Below are 13,151 nucleotides of genomic sequence, written 5' to 3' on the forward strand. Positions count from 1 at the left end.
CTGCAAGATTTTCTTAGGCAGGTGATGGGTAACTGTGGAAAGAATACTGGGTTTTGAAGTCATAATAAATCCCGGGTTCAAATCCTGACTCAAGCTTTGTCAGGCATGTGACACTGGGATAGTTTATTGGTTTCCAAGTGATTATAAAGATTAAATGAAATAAACCTCTGTGTGTTGTGGGTACCCGAGGCACTGGTTAGTTTGTATCTCACTGGGGCTGACCCTGGGCATTGAGGCTTTGCTATCAGGGTGAGTGTGGAGTGTCCTCCCTCCAGTGTGAGCCTCTAAAACCATGTGGAAGGAGAGCTCCCAGGACAAGATAGTCCAGGACCGAGCTCCAGTGCAGTTTCTGGACAACTTCCATTATCAAGGCCAGAGTCTGTGGTCTGAGTATGCACAGCCAGAGGGACTTTTTAAAGATTTTATTTACTTGAGAAAGAGAGCACAAGCAGGGGGAAGGGTAGAGAGAAAGAAGCTGAACAGGAAGCCCGATGTGGGGCTCAATGTGGGGCTTGATCCCAGGACCCTGAGATGATCTGAGCTAAAGGCAGATGCTTAACAGACTGAGCCACCCAGGCGCCCTTACTGCAAAGCTTGATTCATTCAGTTTAGAGAATGTACTTTATCTAGAAGTCACTAAGAAGTCAAGTGAGGAAGTAACCTTAAATCCAGTTTTGGAATGAAGAAAATCTATATATACCACGACCTTTGGAGAAGGAGGACAAAAAAAAAAAAAAAAAAAATGTAGCCTATCCCCTTGACAGAGAACTCTGATAGAGTTCTCAAATGTATCAGATCCAACATGCTTTTGTATAACTAATATTTCAAAACATCCACTTTAGGATCCTGAAGTGAAATTCATAGATAGCATACATGGACTCACAGGATTCCAAAGGAGATAAATGATCTAATATAAATGATGGATAAAGAAAAAAGATACATTTCAATATGTAAATGCTCAAGCATAAATACACAAAAGACATAATGAAGGAGTTAGATGCTTGCACCTAAACAGAATTGTCTTGAATGTGACCACGGCATCATGTTGTCTTGGCAGCTCAGATAGCACAATAAATTTCAAATGAAACAGTATCATCTTTTTTTAATTTACTCAGTTGTGATCCTGGAAATTTTAAGTATATACACAACAACAAAAATACCAACCTGTGTTTTATACATAAAATCAAGTTATAGTCTAGGCTCGGATAACGATAAATAGGTTTTTCCACCTACGTGTATGTCCAGCAGGACCTATTTTGTTAAATGAAGCAATTCTTGTTGAGAATCTCACTCTGCACGATGCCCCTTGCATGCAAAATATCAGAAAACCCTGGTCATGGGGACAACCATAAATGACCCCATGACTTCCCAAGTTCACCCTTGGAGAACTGCTGACGTAGACAGAAATGGCCCGGGGGCTGTGGACTGAAGCCTCCAAACTGAAGGACAGATCTGATTTCCTCTTCCCCCACCCCTTCCTCCTTTTCCCTCCTTCCCTACCAAAAAGTAGTTATTTTATTGAACCCCTACGTATGCTCTACAAGTCATGGCTCAAGTTCTCGTCCAGAGTCACATAACCAAGACTGGAATCGACAGACCATCCTGGAATCGACACTGAAGGACTTCTAGTTCCATGTTACCGCATTGATGTTAGACATGCCTTTCTTGGTTTTTGAAAGAAAATCAAGAAAAATGTATTTATTCTGCATAGTTTCCCTAAGGCCTTGCCGGCTGTTTCTAGCCCTAACTAGGTGCAGGGCCACACCCAGGTCCCAGCCCCTCTCTCTTGCCTCCTTGCTCACCAGGGATGGAGATGCACCCCCAGTCCTCAGGAGAGAAGCAGCTACCCATGTCCTCCTCCAATGCTTCTCTTCACAGCTCGCACCCTCTGGCAGGCTCTACGTGCAGAATGCCACCATGTGTTTTAGCCTTCTCTCTTCTGGTCTTTGTGCGGGGCATTCCCTCTGTGCAGAAGCCCCTGCCTTCTTCCTCACTCCTCAAGGCTAACCAGCTCTGTTCCCCCTCTGTAAACCTTCCCTGGCCATCCCCAAGCTGGGATTCAGGGTCCCTTCTGTGTACCTCTTGTACTTGTCTGCATCCATCGGTGGTGACGCTCTCAGCACTTTGTCATTACTATTTTGTCATTGCCTGGTATTTATCACCTGCTCAAGAGAAAAACATACAAAGGTTAAGGATGCAGGCCCCGGAAACAGTGTGCCTGGGTCCAAGTCTTAACCCCTCTAGCTCCAAGTGGTACAATCCTGAGCAAATTACTTCATCTTTCTGAATCTACCTCATAGGGTTGTTGCAGGGATTATATGCGTCAAGGCAGGTAAAGCCAGTGGCATACATTAAATACTCAATAAATGTCAGTTCAGGGCTGTACGTCCTTGAGGGCACAGACTGTCTTATTCACGACTGTGTCCCAACACCCAGCATGGGACCTGGCACACAGTAGGCAGCCAACCTTTGTTGACTGAGTCAGTGAATGACTATCATCTTTTAATCACTTGCAGACCATCTTGTCCTCTGCTTCCTGTTTTTATAATCAACGATCTTTAAAAGCAAAGGCCCTCTAAAGAAAGAAACCAAATATGTACAGATTATCTGCCCAAAGAATTGGTGCTGTGCAGAAGTCGCCAGTTTGAGACAAGCGTTAGGACAATTGGATTCTGATTCTCTTGGCTACATCTTGCTGTGTAATTTGAGTTGGATGCACAGCAATTTAATGACTTGGAACAAGTCTCTAATCAAAAGATTATTGAAGGTGGCTGATGGCCACGATCCAGGTAATGCCTACTGTTTCCCCATCCATCTGCCACTTGAACATGAAAATCCCAGGGAAAAAGAAGGGGAAACTGGAAGTCATTATGATATTTTTGCTCCCTCATTCAACCATTGCACAAACACCTGTTGGGTAACTTCTGTGTCAGGCACTGGGAACATGGAGGGAAAAGAAGATTTCTGCCCTCTCCGAGTTAACATTCTTAATGGGGAAGATAGTAGCAAACAATGACTGTACCATTTCCCTGGCACTCCTATAACAGAAGCTCTGAGTGCTCATTGTTGGGGGCCATTTCAGGGCCAAGGGTACCTTGGATACACCTCCCTGGCACTCAGCTGCCAGACTGGGATTTTGTCATTGGAGTCCTAGGCCCTTGTGTCCTTGACCTGATCAGCTGGCTCCACTTGCAGGGCTGCCAATGTAGTCACCTGTTTCTGGTTCTGAGGTGTAAAGTCGTCACCTGCTGCCATTACACAAAGATCCATTTCCCCTGGGCCATTGCTCAGGTATGACACAGCTGATGGTCGAGGCCCTGTAGCAAAACCTCACACCCATGGCTCCGTCCAGTGAAGAGGCAGTGACTATCTGATGATGGGTGCTGACAAATGCTTGTGGTGGGGAGTGTCCCCATCTGGAGGCTGTCCTGCCACTAACAAACCCCACCCGCTCCCCAGCTAGGAAACACCACAGCCACCGCACCGAGCTTCTCCCAGTTTTCACCTGCCTGCTGCAGGTGTGTGTTTTGTTTTTATGATTTTATTTGAGAGAGAGCAGGAGCAGGGGAAGCAGAAGGAGAGGGAGAAGCAGAGCCCCCCACTGAGCAGGGAGCCTGATGTGGGGCTCGATCCCGGGATCTCAAGATCATGACCCGAGCCAAAGGCAGGTGCTTAACCGACTGAGCCACCCAGGTGGCCCCCACTGCAGGTGTTTCTGTAACTTGCACCAGGCTTTCCAGCATCAAAGCACCGACCGGGTTGCTTTTTCTAACTACTATTACTCCTCCACAGCACAAAACATGTTTATTGTTGAAAAAAATTTCGGTGTAGCAAGGTAACATCCATTAACCCACTCCCTAGAAATAATAGCTGTTGACAGGGTGGCTCAACCCCTAGATTTTCGAAATCTGCAAAAATATGTTAACTTCCATTGAAACGAATGTGCATTAACCTGCCGTCTGTGTCAATAAATGGCACTGAAACAGCTGGACAGTTACTTTCCTCCTTAGGCACAATCATTTCCAGATAAAGCAAAGATTTAAAAGGAGAAGGGCTTCCGAAGTATGTCACAAAATCCAGAAACCATAAAGGAAAAGGCTAATTAATTGGACTACATAGAGAACATGTACATTAGAAGCAGTTTGGCAGGATTTAGCGAGGGGGGAAGCTGCATGCACCTCACGACTCCATATTCTCCAGAAACTTTCCCACTGGGCTCAAGGGAATAAATGCCGGGGACTTTTCACTCAGCATTACTTGTAAGAGCAGAAAAAACCTGAGGGGCACCCGGCTGGCTCCATTGGTAAAGTGTCTATCAAACCCTTGATCTCAGGTTCTGAGTTCGAGCCCCACGCTGGGGAGAGAGGTCACTTAAAAATAAAAAAATTTTAAAAGAGAAGAAAAACTGAGGCACACCTCCAAGTCCATCAATAGGAGGATAGGAAGATAGCTGTAGTGCATTGCGACTACAAAATCCGACACAGCAGTGAGGACACACGATCTGGAAGGACTCACCTCCCCTCCAGGTTCAGTCTGTGTCCCAGAGACAAGGAGCGATGTCTAGAGGCATTTTTCATTGTCACAACTCGGAGGGTGAGGACTGAGGTGTGGCATCTGGTGGGTAGAGGCCAGGGCTGCTGCTATGATACACAGGACAGCCTCCCAACCCCAAGAATTATCAGGCCCTGAGTGTCTCGGTGCTGAGGTTGAGAAATCTCGAGTGAGCCTGAATTGACAGGGGCAGATCCCACCAGCAATCTTGAGTGAAAAAAGGAAGTTGCAGAATGATCCAGTTTGATATTTTTACAGATACATATATAGCACAAGTAAAAATCACATATGGGAATAATGCACACCCACTCTGCAAATCTGGAACGATCCATCCAGACCTGTTTTTTTTTCTTTTATTTTTTTCTCATGATGCCGGAAAGGTCTCTTTACTGACATAGAGGATAAACAGTAGTGACAGGTGTGTGCCCCCTTGTCTGTTTTATGTCGACTAAATTGATAGCTATGCAATTCTCAGGATAAACGAGGTGCGCGTTTTCACCGTTGTGATAACATATTGTTAAAACGGTTCTCCTAAAAGCTTGTGCCAATTTCCATTCCCACCTGCAGGTGACAGTTGTCATTTCCTTTTTTGCTCTGCCTCCTTCACTCGGGTATGAGCCTCTCGAGGACAGGGCTGGCGACCCTGGTCTGTGTGTCTTCCATGTCTTGATTGGTGCTTCAACCTACAATCTGGTCAAAAGGACTAAGGCTTTGGTTTACATTGTGAAATCGGTTCAGAGGACAGATTGTCACTCATATCCTCAAGAAACTCCCAGAGTAGTTTCGTTTGTGTGTCAACCGACAATTCCAGTGTGAGGGTCTGCTGTGTCCTACGGGCATCAGAGAAGAGAGAGGCCACAGGGGTAGGAGTGGTCTAGGAAGTGCTACTGAGCCAGGTCTTGAGGCACAAGGGGCCTCCCCATCCTTGGAAAAGCAGAGGAATGGCATTCCAGAAGGGCAACAGCTCAAGCAAAGGGGTGGTGCCAGGGATGAGTAAGTCATGTTTGTGAGACAGGACGGAGGTCATTGGTACACAGACGCCTGAGGAGGATCTGATTAGCACGGAAGGTGGTGCCTGGTCGGGGGCAAGCCTTATCCAACAGGCTAAGAAGTTTGAGCTTTTTCCTGGAGGCACAAGGGAGCTAACAGGGATGGGGAGGTAGAGGAAGAAAGGCCGCTCTAACCGGGCAGATCTGTCACAGCTGGGCCGCCGGGCAGGTGCACCTGCACTGTGCTCGCTGGCCAGCCGCCCCGCCGGGCCCCCCTCTGCAGGCACCCAAAGCTAGATCCAGCCCTGGGTGAGGAAGGGTGGCCCCCCGGGAGGGACAGGAGAGGAGAGCCAGGGGGGCCTGTGAGGCGGGGAGAGGCACAGTCCCCGGGGCCCAGAGGACCCGCTGGCACCTGCACCAAGTAACCTGCTGATCCCTGTTGCCACATCCAGGCGTGGGCTGACAGCGCCGGAGCCCACTCGCGGTGACTCTTGACAGCTGACTTTGTGCCTCTCTCCTCAACTGCATGTTCAGTGATAACAAGCTGGAAGCTTGAACTTGGCCCCGGTGGAAGTATTTGCACCATGGAAATCGCTATGCACTACACATGGGGACTCTCTGTCCCCCGGCGCCAGTTTTCCAACGCACCAATGGCTATTTCCTTCTAGAAATGGATTCTGCAGTTAGATTTGGGGAAAGATGGGAAGGGAGATTCTTGTTTAGGGAAGCCAGATGGAAACTTTAGGAAGATAAGTATGTGGCCAAATAATGGAGGCACCATCCGGAGAAGTGAACTCTGATTCCTGGAAGGCAAAGGCTGGGCCTCCAGGGGCGCGGTCCATGCAGCTGAGCGTAGTGGTCGCCAGCACTGAGTGCACCTGAGACTGCACGGGCTTGAATCCTGGCTCTGCTCCGCACTAGCTGTGTGACCTTGGGCAAGTCACTTTGCCTCTCTGTGCCTCATGTTTGTCATATGAAAAATGGAGTGTATTATTAACGCATCTCATAGGGTCCTTAAGAGGATGAAATGACTTAGATGGACATAAAGCTCTTAGAACAATTTTTGGCAAGAAATCAGTGCTTTACCAATATTTGTGAAATACACAAAAGAGAAAACAGAAGTACACAGAGAGGCAGTGTGACTTACCTAAGGTCACACAGAAAATGAGCAGCAGAGCTGGCATCAGAGCCCAAACGTCTGCCATGGCGGATGGTCCTACTAGTCTTACCTGGCTTTCTTTGGCCCGCATAAAGATTGTGGGGCTCCTGGGGATGATGATTCATGTGTCCTGGTGTTGGATGTTTACATAGAAAGGGTGGAACAGGCAGTGGCCTCTGCCCTGGAAGGGCAGGTTGTTGAGATGCCCTCTGGGGTGCACAGCCTCCTCGGCCTGGACTGGGGCACCCAGGATCCCAGGCAGGACACTGACCTATTACTGCACTTTGGCAGGTCATTGAGCTGGGATGGCCCCGGGCCTGAAGGGAGTTGGCCAACCTATGAGTTGCAAACAAAGAAGACAGAGATGCTTTTGTTGAGAGCTCGGTCAGTCACCACACGCAGGCACTGTTCTAGGCACTTGAAATTCAGCAATGAACAAAGTAGTCAAAGCCCCTATTCCTGTAGACCCGATGTTCCAGGAGAGACAGATGACAAACAAGTAAACTGAGGGTCTTAAAGGAAGAGGGGGCCAGGAGAAGCAGGTGGGGCATGGCTGGCGATGGGGTCAGGAAGGACACTCAGAGGAGGTGATATATGAGCAGTCCTGAAGGATGTGAGTGAGCAACCATGCGTCCATAGTTTCATGAAACCCTCCTGCTCCCTCATCTACTGATGAGGAAGCTCAGAGGCATGCATTCACCTGCTCGAGGTCACACGGCCCATAAGTGTTGGCACAAGATTCAAACCCAGCTCTGCCTCCCAGTCCTTGTTACTCCCCAGAGTAGCCCAAGGACACTGGGGTCATCACAAAGCCTGGGTGTGTGTGTTGGGTGGGGGCAGCCAGGGTCACGGGGCTGGGAGGGTATATCCTGGGCGACTGAGGTGAGCAGGTCTGAAGTTCACTCTGGAACACCTCCTTGAAGAGCTGGGTTAAGAGCTGAATTTTCAAGATCCGGAAGGAAGGGCAATTCTAAAGCTGGAGGGTCTGGCTCATCCACAGGGTCAGTGGGAACAGTGAAGGCGTAGGCAGGGAGGCACCCGCTTTACGATGGAAGTTCAGTGCAAATTCTCAGTGAGAGAAGAGGTCCTCAAATTCAGGTCGCGTGCCCGGTTCTTAATCAAAAGCCTTTTACCATCACACAGAGGAGCATGACGCCCATAGGCCCTGCCTCAGAGAGCAATGGAACAGTACAAGACTAAACAGCCTCCAGGATAGACTGTGTCCAACCAGAGACCACACGTGCCCCCCACCCCCCACCCTGCTTCCTCAGCTCAACCATTTGGCTCTTCAAATCCCATACCTCTCATTGCCTCTTGAACCAACAACAGACAAAAATCTTTGGTTCATTCATTCACTAAGTATTTGTTGAGCACTTACTGTGGGCCACGCACAGTGCCAGGGGCGGGGGATGGGGGAGGCGGCGGGGTGGGGGGCCTCAGCAGTGACCAAGGATCACTGAGTCATTTGTCCAGTGGTGGAGGCAGACATTTCATGGAGGACAGTGCAGATTAATTATGATTCTGAGGAAATGCCACAGAGGACAAAGCAGATCAAATGGAGCAGCGTCCGCGCCATCCCTGGAGTAGCTCACCAGACTCACCTCAGGCCACATTTTCACAGGACTGGGCCAAGGGGCCCGTCTCTGCAGGCCCGGCAAAGACAGGTGGGTGTTGGGGTGGATGGAGGGCAGAGCAAGGAATAGAACTTATATGGTGTGAGGAGGGGAAGTTTACCTCTGGGTCCCCGAAAGCCAGCTGGGAGCGACCACTCCGGCAGAGCTGTCCCCAACCCCGTCCTCCACCAGAGGGTGCCCCAGCTGAGGGCAGGGAGAGGACCTGGGCAGAAGGAGGAAAGGAGAGAGAAAGCTCATGCAGTTGAGGGGCACCTGTGAGAAGGGGGAGCCCGATATTCTGTTCTTGGGATGGATGTTCTGCTCAGACCGAGTCTGTTGACTGGCCCCAGCTTCCCTAGAAGGGGAAGAGGTGCTGGGGAACAGGGCCCAGTACCCAGAGGCCGGTGAGCTGCTCTTCTGTGGGGCTGAGCAGAGCTGGCTGGAGTGAAGAATGAGGTGGGGGTGGGGTGGGGGGGGAGGGGTAGGCCCAGATGGGGGAACCCAGTGGAAAAGTTGGGAAGGCAGACACTGCTCCCCCCACCCCCGCCCCGGGCACACCTGCGCGGCTCCCACCCCTGTGCAGTGAGGTGCTGCTCACAGATCTGTCTCCACGCACAGACCTGCCCTGGCTGTCTGAAGGAGCACTCCTCGTCCTTCGTCGCCTTACCTGGCAGTATTTTCTTCACAGTGCTTAACCCTGCCTGACTGACATTTGCTTGAATCATCTGAAATCAGCAATTTCATGTGGCTCAACCTAACGCCACCGATTTGTTCAGTGGTTCTCCAGCTGCCTCCGCAGCAGGAAGGTCAGCTCCATGAAGGGATGGGGGTGGGTGGGTGGGGTCTTTATCTGCCACATTTCAGTTACATCCCCAGCACCTTGGCCCAGTCCCTGGCGTGCAGTAGACCCTCAATAAACAGTGAGTGGATGGGCGCAATGCTGGGTTAAAGGTTGGGGGTGGCGGGGTGGAAACTAAGAAACAGACTCTTAACTCCAGAGAACACACTGATGGTGACCGGAGGGGGGGTGGGGGGATGGGGGAAACAGGCGATGGGGATTAAGGAGGGCACTGGCCGTGATGAGCACCAGGTGATGTGTGGAAGTGATGAATCACTCTATCGTACACCTGCAACTAATACTGCACTCTATGTTAACTAACAGGAATTTAAATGAAAACTTAAAAAATGTTTTAAGAGCGCGGCACCTGGGTGGCTCAGTGATGGAGCATCTGCCTTCGGCTCAGGTCATGATCCCAGGGTCCTGCATCAAGCTCCTTGCAGGGAGTGTGGTCTCCCCCGCTAGTTAACAAGGCACAGGGCAGCCACCACACGTGGCGCGGTCTTCCCTCTGCACTTCCCTACCTCCTCTCAATTTTGACTGTTTTGTGGAGTTTTGAAAGCCCTTAAGGAGCAGGGGAGTCTCTCAGAGCTGGAACCAGAGCTCTCTTTCCATTTTGTCCTGACGAGACCCCAGGCACATCATGCTTTCTGCCTTTGTAGCGGCCTCCTGGCCAATTGTGGTGAGGATGTGAGTGGCTGGCCCTGTGCTTGGGACAGGGAGAGCTGTAGTGTTTGAAAAGTGGTCAGATTCCTGAGGCAAGTTGGAGTCTGGGTGGCCAGGGTGGAGGGCATGGGCAGCCAGCCTCGTTGTTTTGTGAGGCTTTTGTCTCTGTCCTAAGAAACCAGTCATCAGTACCCTCAAAACCCATGCCCTTGCCCTCTGATATCACTAGCAAGACAACACGACAATAGTCACCTCCCAGAGGTTGCTGGGTGCTGGGCTGCCTACTTGGTTAAAAGTGCAGATTCTGGAGCAGGACAACAGGCTGGAAAGTCACATCCACCAACTTCTTGGTCTCGTGTGACTTTGGGCAAATCACCTAACACCTCTGGGCTATGGTCTCTCCATCTGTCCTAGGGGAACAATAGCCTCTGTACAAAACAAAGCAGCTCTGACATCCCGGAGCTGCCTGGCCCTCTCAGCCAGGCCTTGGTGTTGCTCAGAGCTGGCCTGGCACAGCTCCCCCTTGGTGTGCTCCTGTTGCACACAGATAAGGCCATCTGTGACCGTGATAGATCAAGATAAAAACAAGACCATTCCATAATCACGTCTGAAAACAGACAAAACATGAATCTTGTCCAGACCACAAAAATGACCAATCATCCCCTGCAGAGCTAATCTGAGTAAAGGCTGCTTCTCTACCAATTACGGCTTCTCCTTTCTCCCGCTGGCCCTCCTTCTAGGTAAGAGTTAAGATACCCAGCCCGGCCTCGCCTCTACTTCCTGACAGCATCTAATCCAGATCAAAATCTTGCTTCCTTAAACCCTTCGTCGATCACCTAACACAAATGCAGACATTAGAGCAAGTCCTTTCTAGCACCCTGTTACCAAGACGCCTGTGGATCCCCCTCATGCACATTCCTGGCTGCAAGGAACAATGAACCCTTCTTGTTCACTCACAGGTGTGCTTCACATTACCTTTGGCTGGAGGCACTGACAGGCCCTACCTCGTGGGGTTGTTGCTGTACTACCCTAGGGATGACACATTCCCAGGACTCTTTAGTTACATCTGCCCTGCTTTCCTATCACTTCCACTTTACAAAGGTGTCACTGAGACTTCTGCAGAGAAGGGCAGTAGCTTTGTTCAGGGCCACACAGCGAGTGGTGCAGAGTCAGGGTGGCAACTCGGCCCCCTTCCAAAGTTGGTTTCCTAACCCTCTTGCCTCCACCTTGCCTCCAGGGCAGAAGCCAACATGACAACATTGGGCCAGCATCTGGGAGAAGAGCAGAGGGTCTTGGAGCTGAAAGAGAAGCCTCGGGCTACAGAAGGGGCACACCCAGGACGTCCTCAGGGACCCCCTATGCTTTCCTATGCTTCCTCTCCCAACCGTGACTTCCCCGACTGGATCCTCCAAGGGATTCTTCTCTGAGGATGTGTGGCTTCTGAGTAAACACAGGACCAGCTGAGGCCCGAGAAGGCGGGGTCAGTGTCATCGGACTGAGGCCTGAGTCACTTCCTGACCATTGCTTAAGAGGCATCCAGCGCCACAGCCTGAGTGGCCAGCTCATGCCCTCACAGGACTCGGGCAGGTGCACTTCCCTGGTATTCCTCAGCTTTCTGGGCTCACCTCTGCCCATGCTCAGGTTATTGAGACATACGACAAAGATGCAGAAGCCCTGTCCCTGCCTTGGGGAACTGGATATTCAACCCGAGGTCTCTGGACCATTCTATCTTGCCTTGCACCTGGTCCTGAACTCCGGCTCCCAGGACCTCACCCCAGCTTCAGAATCAGGATGCCTTCCCCTGGCAACACCAACCCCAAAGGTCCAAATCTCCTGCAGCCCTTGCAGGCACATAGCCCCTTCACTTTTCCTCCCACAGGGTCCTAGGATCGGAGTAGAGGATGGGGCAGGGAAGATGCCAGATGCCCTAGTGTAGGATGTGCAGAGGGAGACACGATTTGATCAGTAGACATGTCCTCATGATGTGAGGAAGGGGGCTGGTTTGAAATACAGACCATTTCCTTTAAGAATTAAGGCCTTTCAATCCAGAGACATCGCATAGGCTTGCAGCTGAGAACACAGCCTCTAGAGCCAGGCTATGCTCCCATCTTTAACCCAGCTCTGCCCTTTAGCAGCCATGCAACTTGCAGCATTACTTAACCTCTCCCTACCCCAGGTTCCTCATTTCTAAAATGAGGATAATAATAGTACTGACTCATAGATCTCTCACCAGGAGTAAGGGAGTTGTATATGTAAAACACTTGGAATAATGACTGGCACATGGCAAACACAAGTGTTCAGTAAATAGTTTGCCACTTTGGATGGGCCGACTCCTCCATTCATTCTTAATACAGTTTTTGACATCCTACTGTGTGCCAGATATGAATAAGGCAGGGTCCCGGAATGTGATGCCTGCTGGGCATTTCTGTGGGATCCCCGCACCGCCCCCGTCCTGCAGTGGTCTCCAGACTGTGCCTGATGCTGAACAACACTTGGGCCACAGGCCCCAGGGCTTGGGCCACAAGCAAGTTCCTTGCCTTCTTCAAGATCTCTTCTCTCCCTTTGACTAAGTGAAGTGAGTGGTCCCCACCCCTTCCACGACCCCTTCCCTGGGCCAGTGAAGGGTCAGATAGGGCAGGCCAGGCATGAGGACCTCTTGTGGCCATTCTCTGTCCCACCCCACTCCCCTTTCTGGGAGGCCTCCGTGATTTAATATGAGCACAGAATCAGCCACCAGACACAGGTGGCAGAAGGCCCTGGCCCGTCATTGCCCTCATGGGGCATTAGGATGCCAGCAAAAAAACGTTCAAAATTGGAAATCTGGGCCTGGACTGGAAAGTTGGTGCTATAGAATCACTGTTGGTAATTTTGATGTAAAAATGACATTGTGGTTATGTCTTAAAAGCAGTCCTTAGCTTTTAGAGACACAAAAAATATTTATGGATGAAATTATGTGATGCCTGGTGTTGCTTCAAAATGATGGAAACAAAACTGGCTGAGAGTAGGGACGCCTGGGTGGCTCAGCGCGTGAGCGTCTGCCTTAGGCTTGGGATGGGATCCCGAGGTCCGAGGTCCGAGGTCCGAGGTCCGAGGTCCGAGGTCCGAGGTCCGAGGTGGAGTCCCGCGTCTGCGCCCCGCATGGAGCCTGCTTCTCGCTCTGCCTGTGTCTCTGCCTCTCTCTCTGTGTCTCTCTCATGAAGAAAGAAAGAAATTTAAAAAAAAATCAGCTAAGGGTTGATAAAACTGTTGAAGCTGCGGGGCTGGGGTCACGATCGCCAGAAAGTGAGGTCCCGAGAGTCTCTGACCCGGAGCGGGTTCGAAATGCACAATCTTGG

This window comes from Vulpes vulpes, chromosome 1, assembly GCF_048418805.1.
Source record: "Vulpes vulpes isolate BD-2025 chromosome 1, VulVul3, whole genome shotgun sequence".
NCBI classification, from domain to species: domain Eukaryota; kingdom Metazoa; phylum Chordata; class Mammalia; order Carnivora; family Canidae; genus Vulpes; species Vulpes vulpes.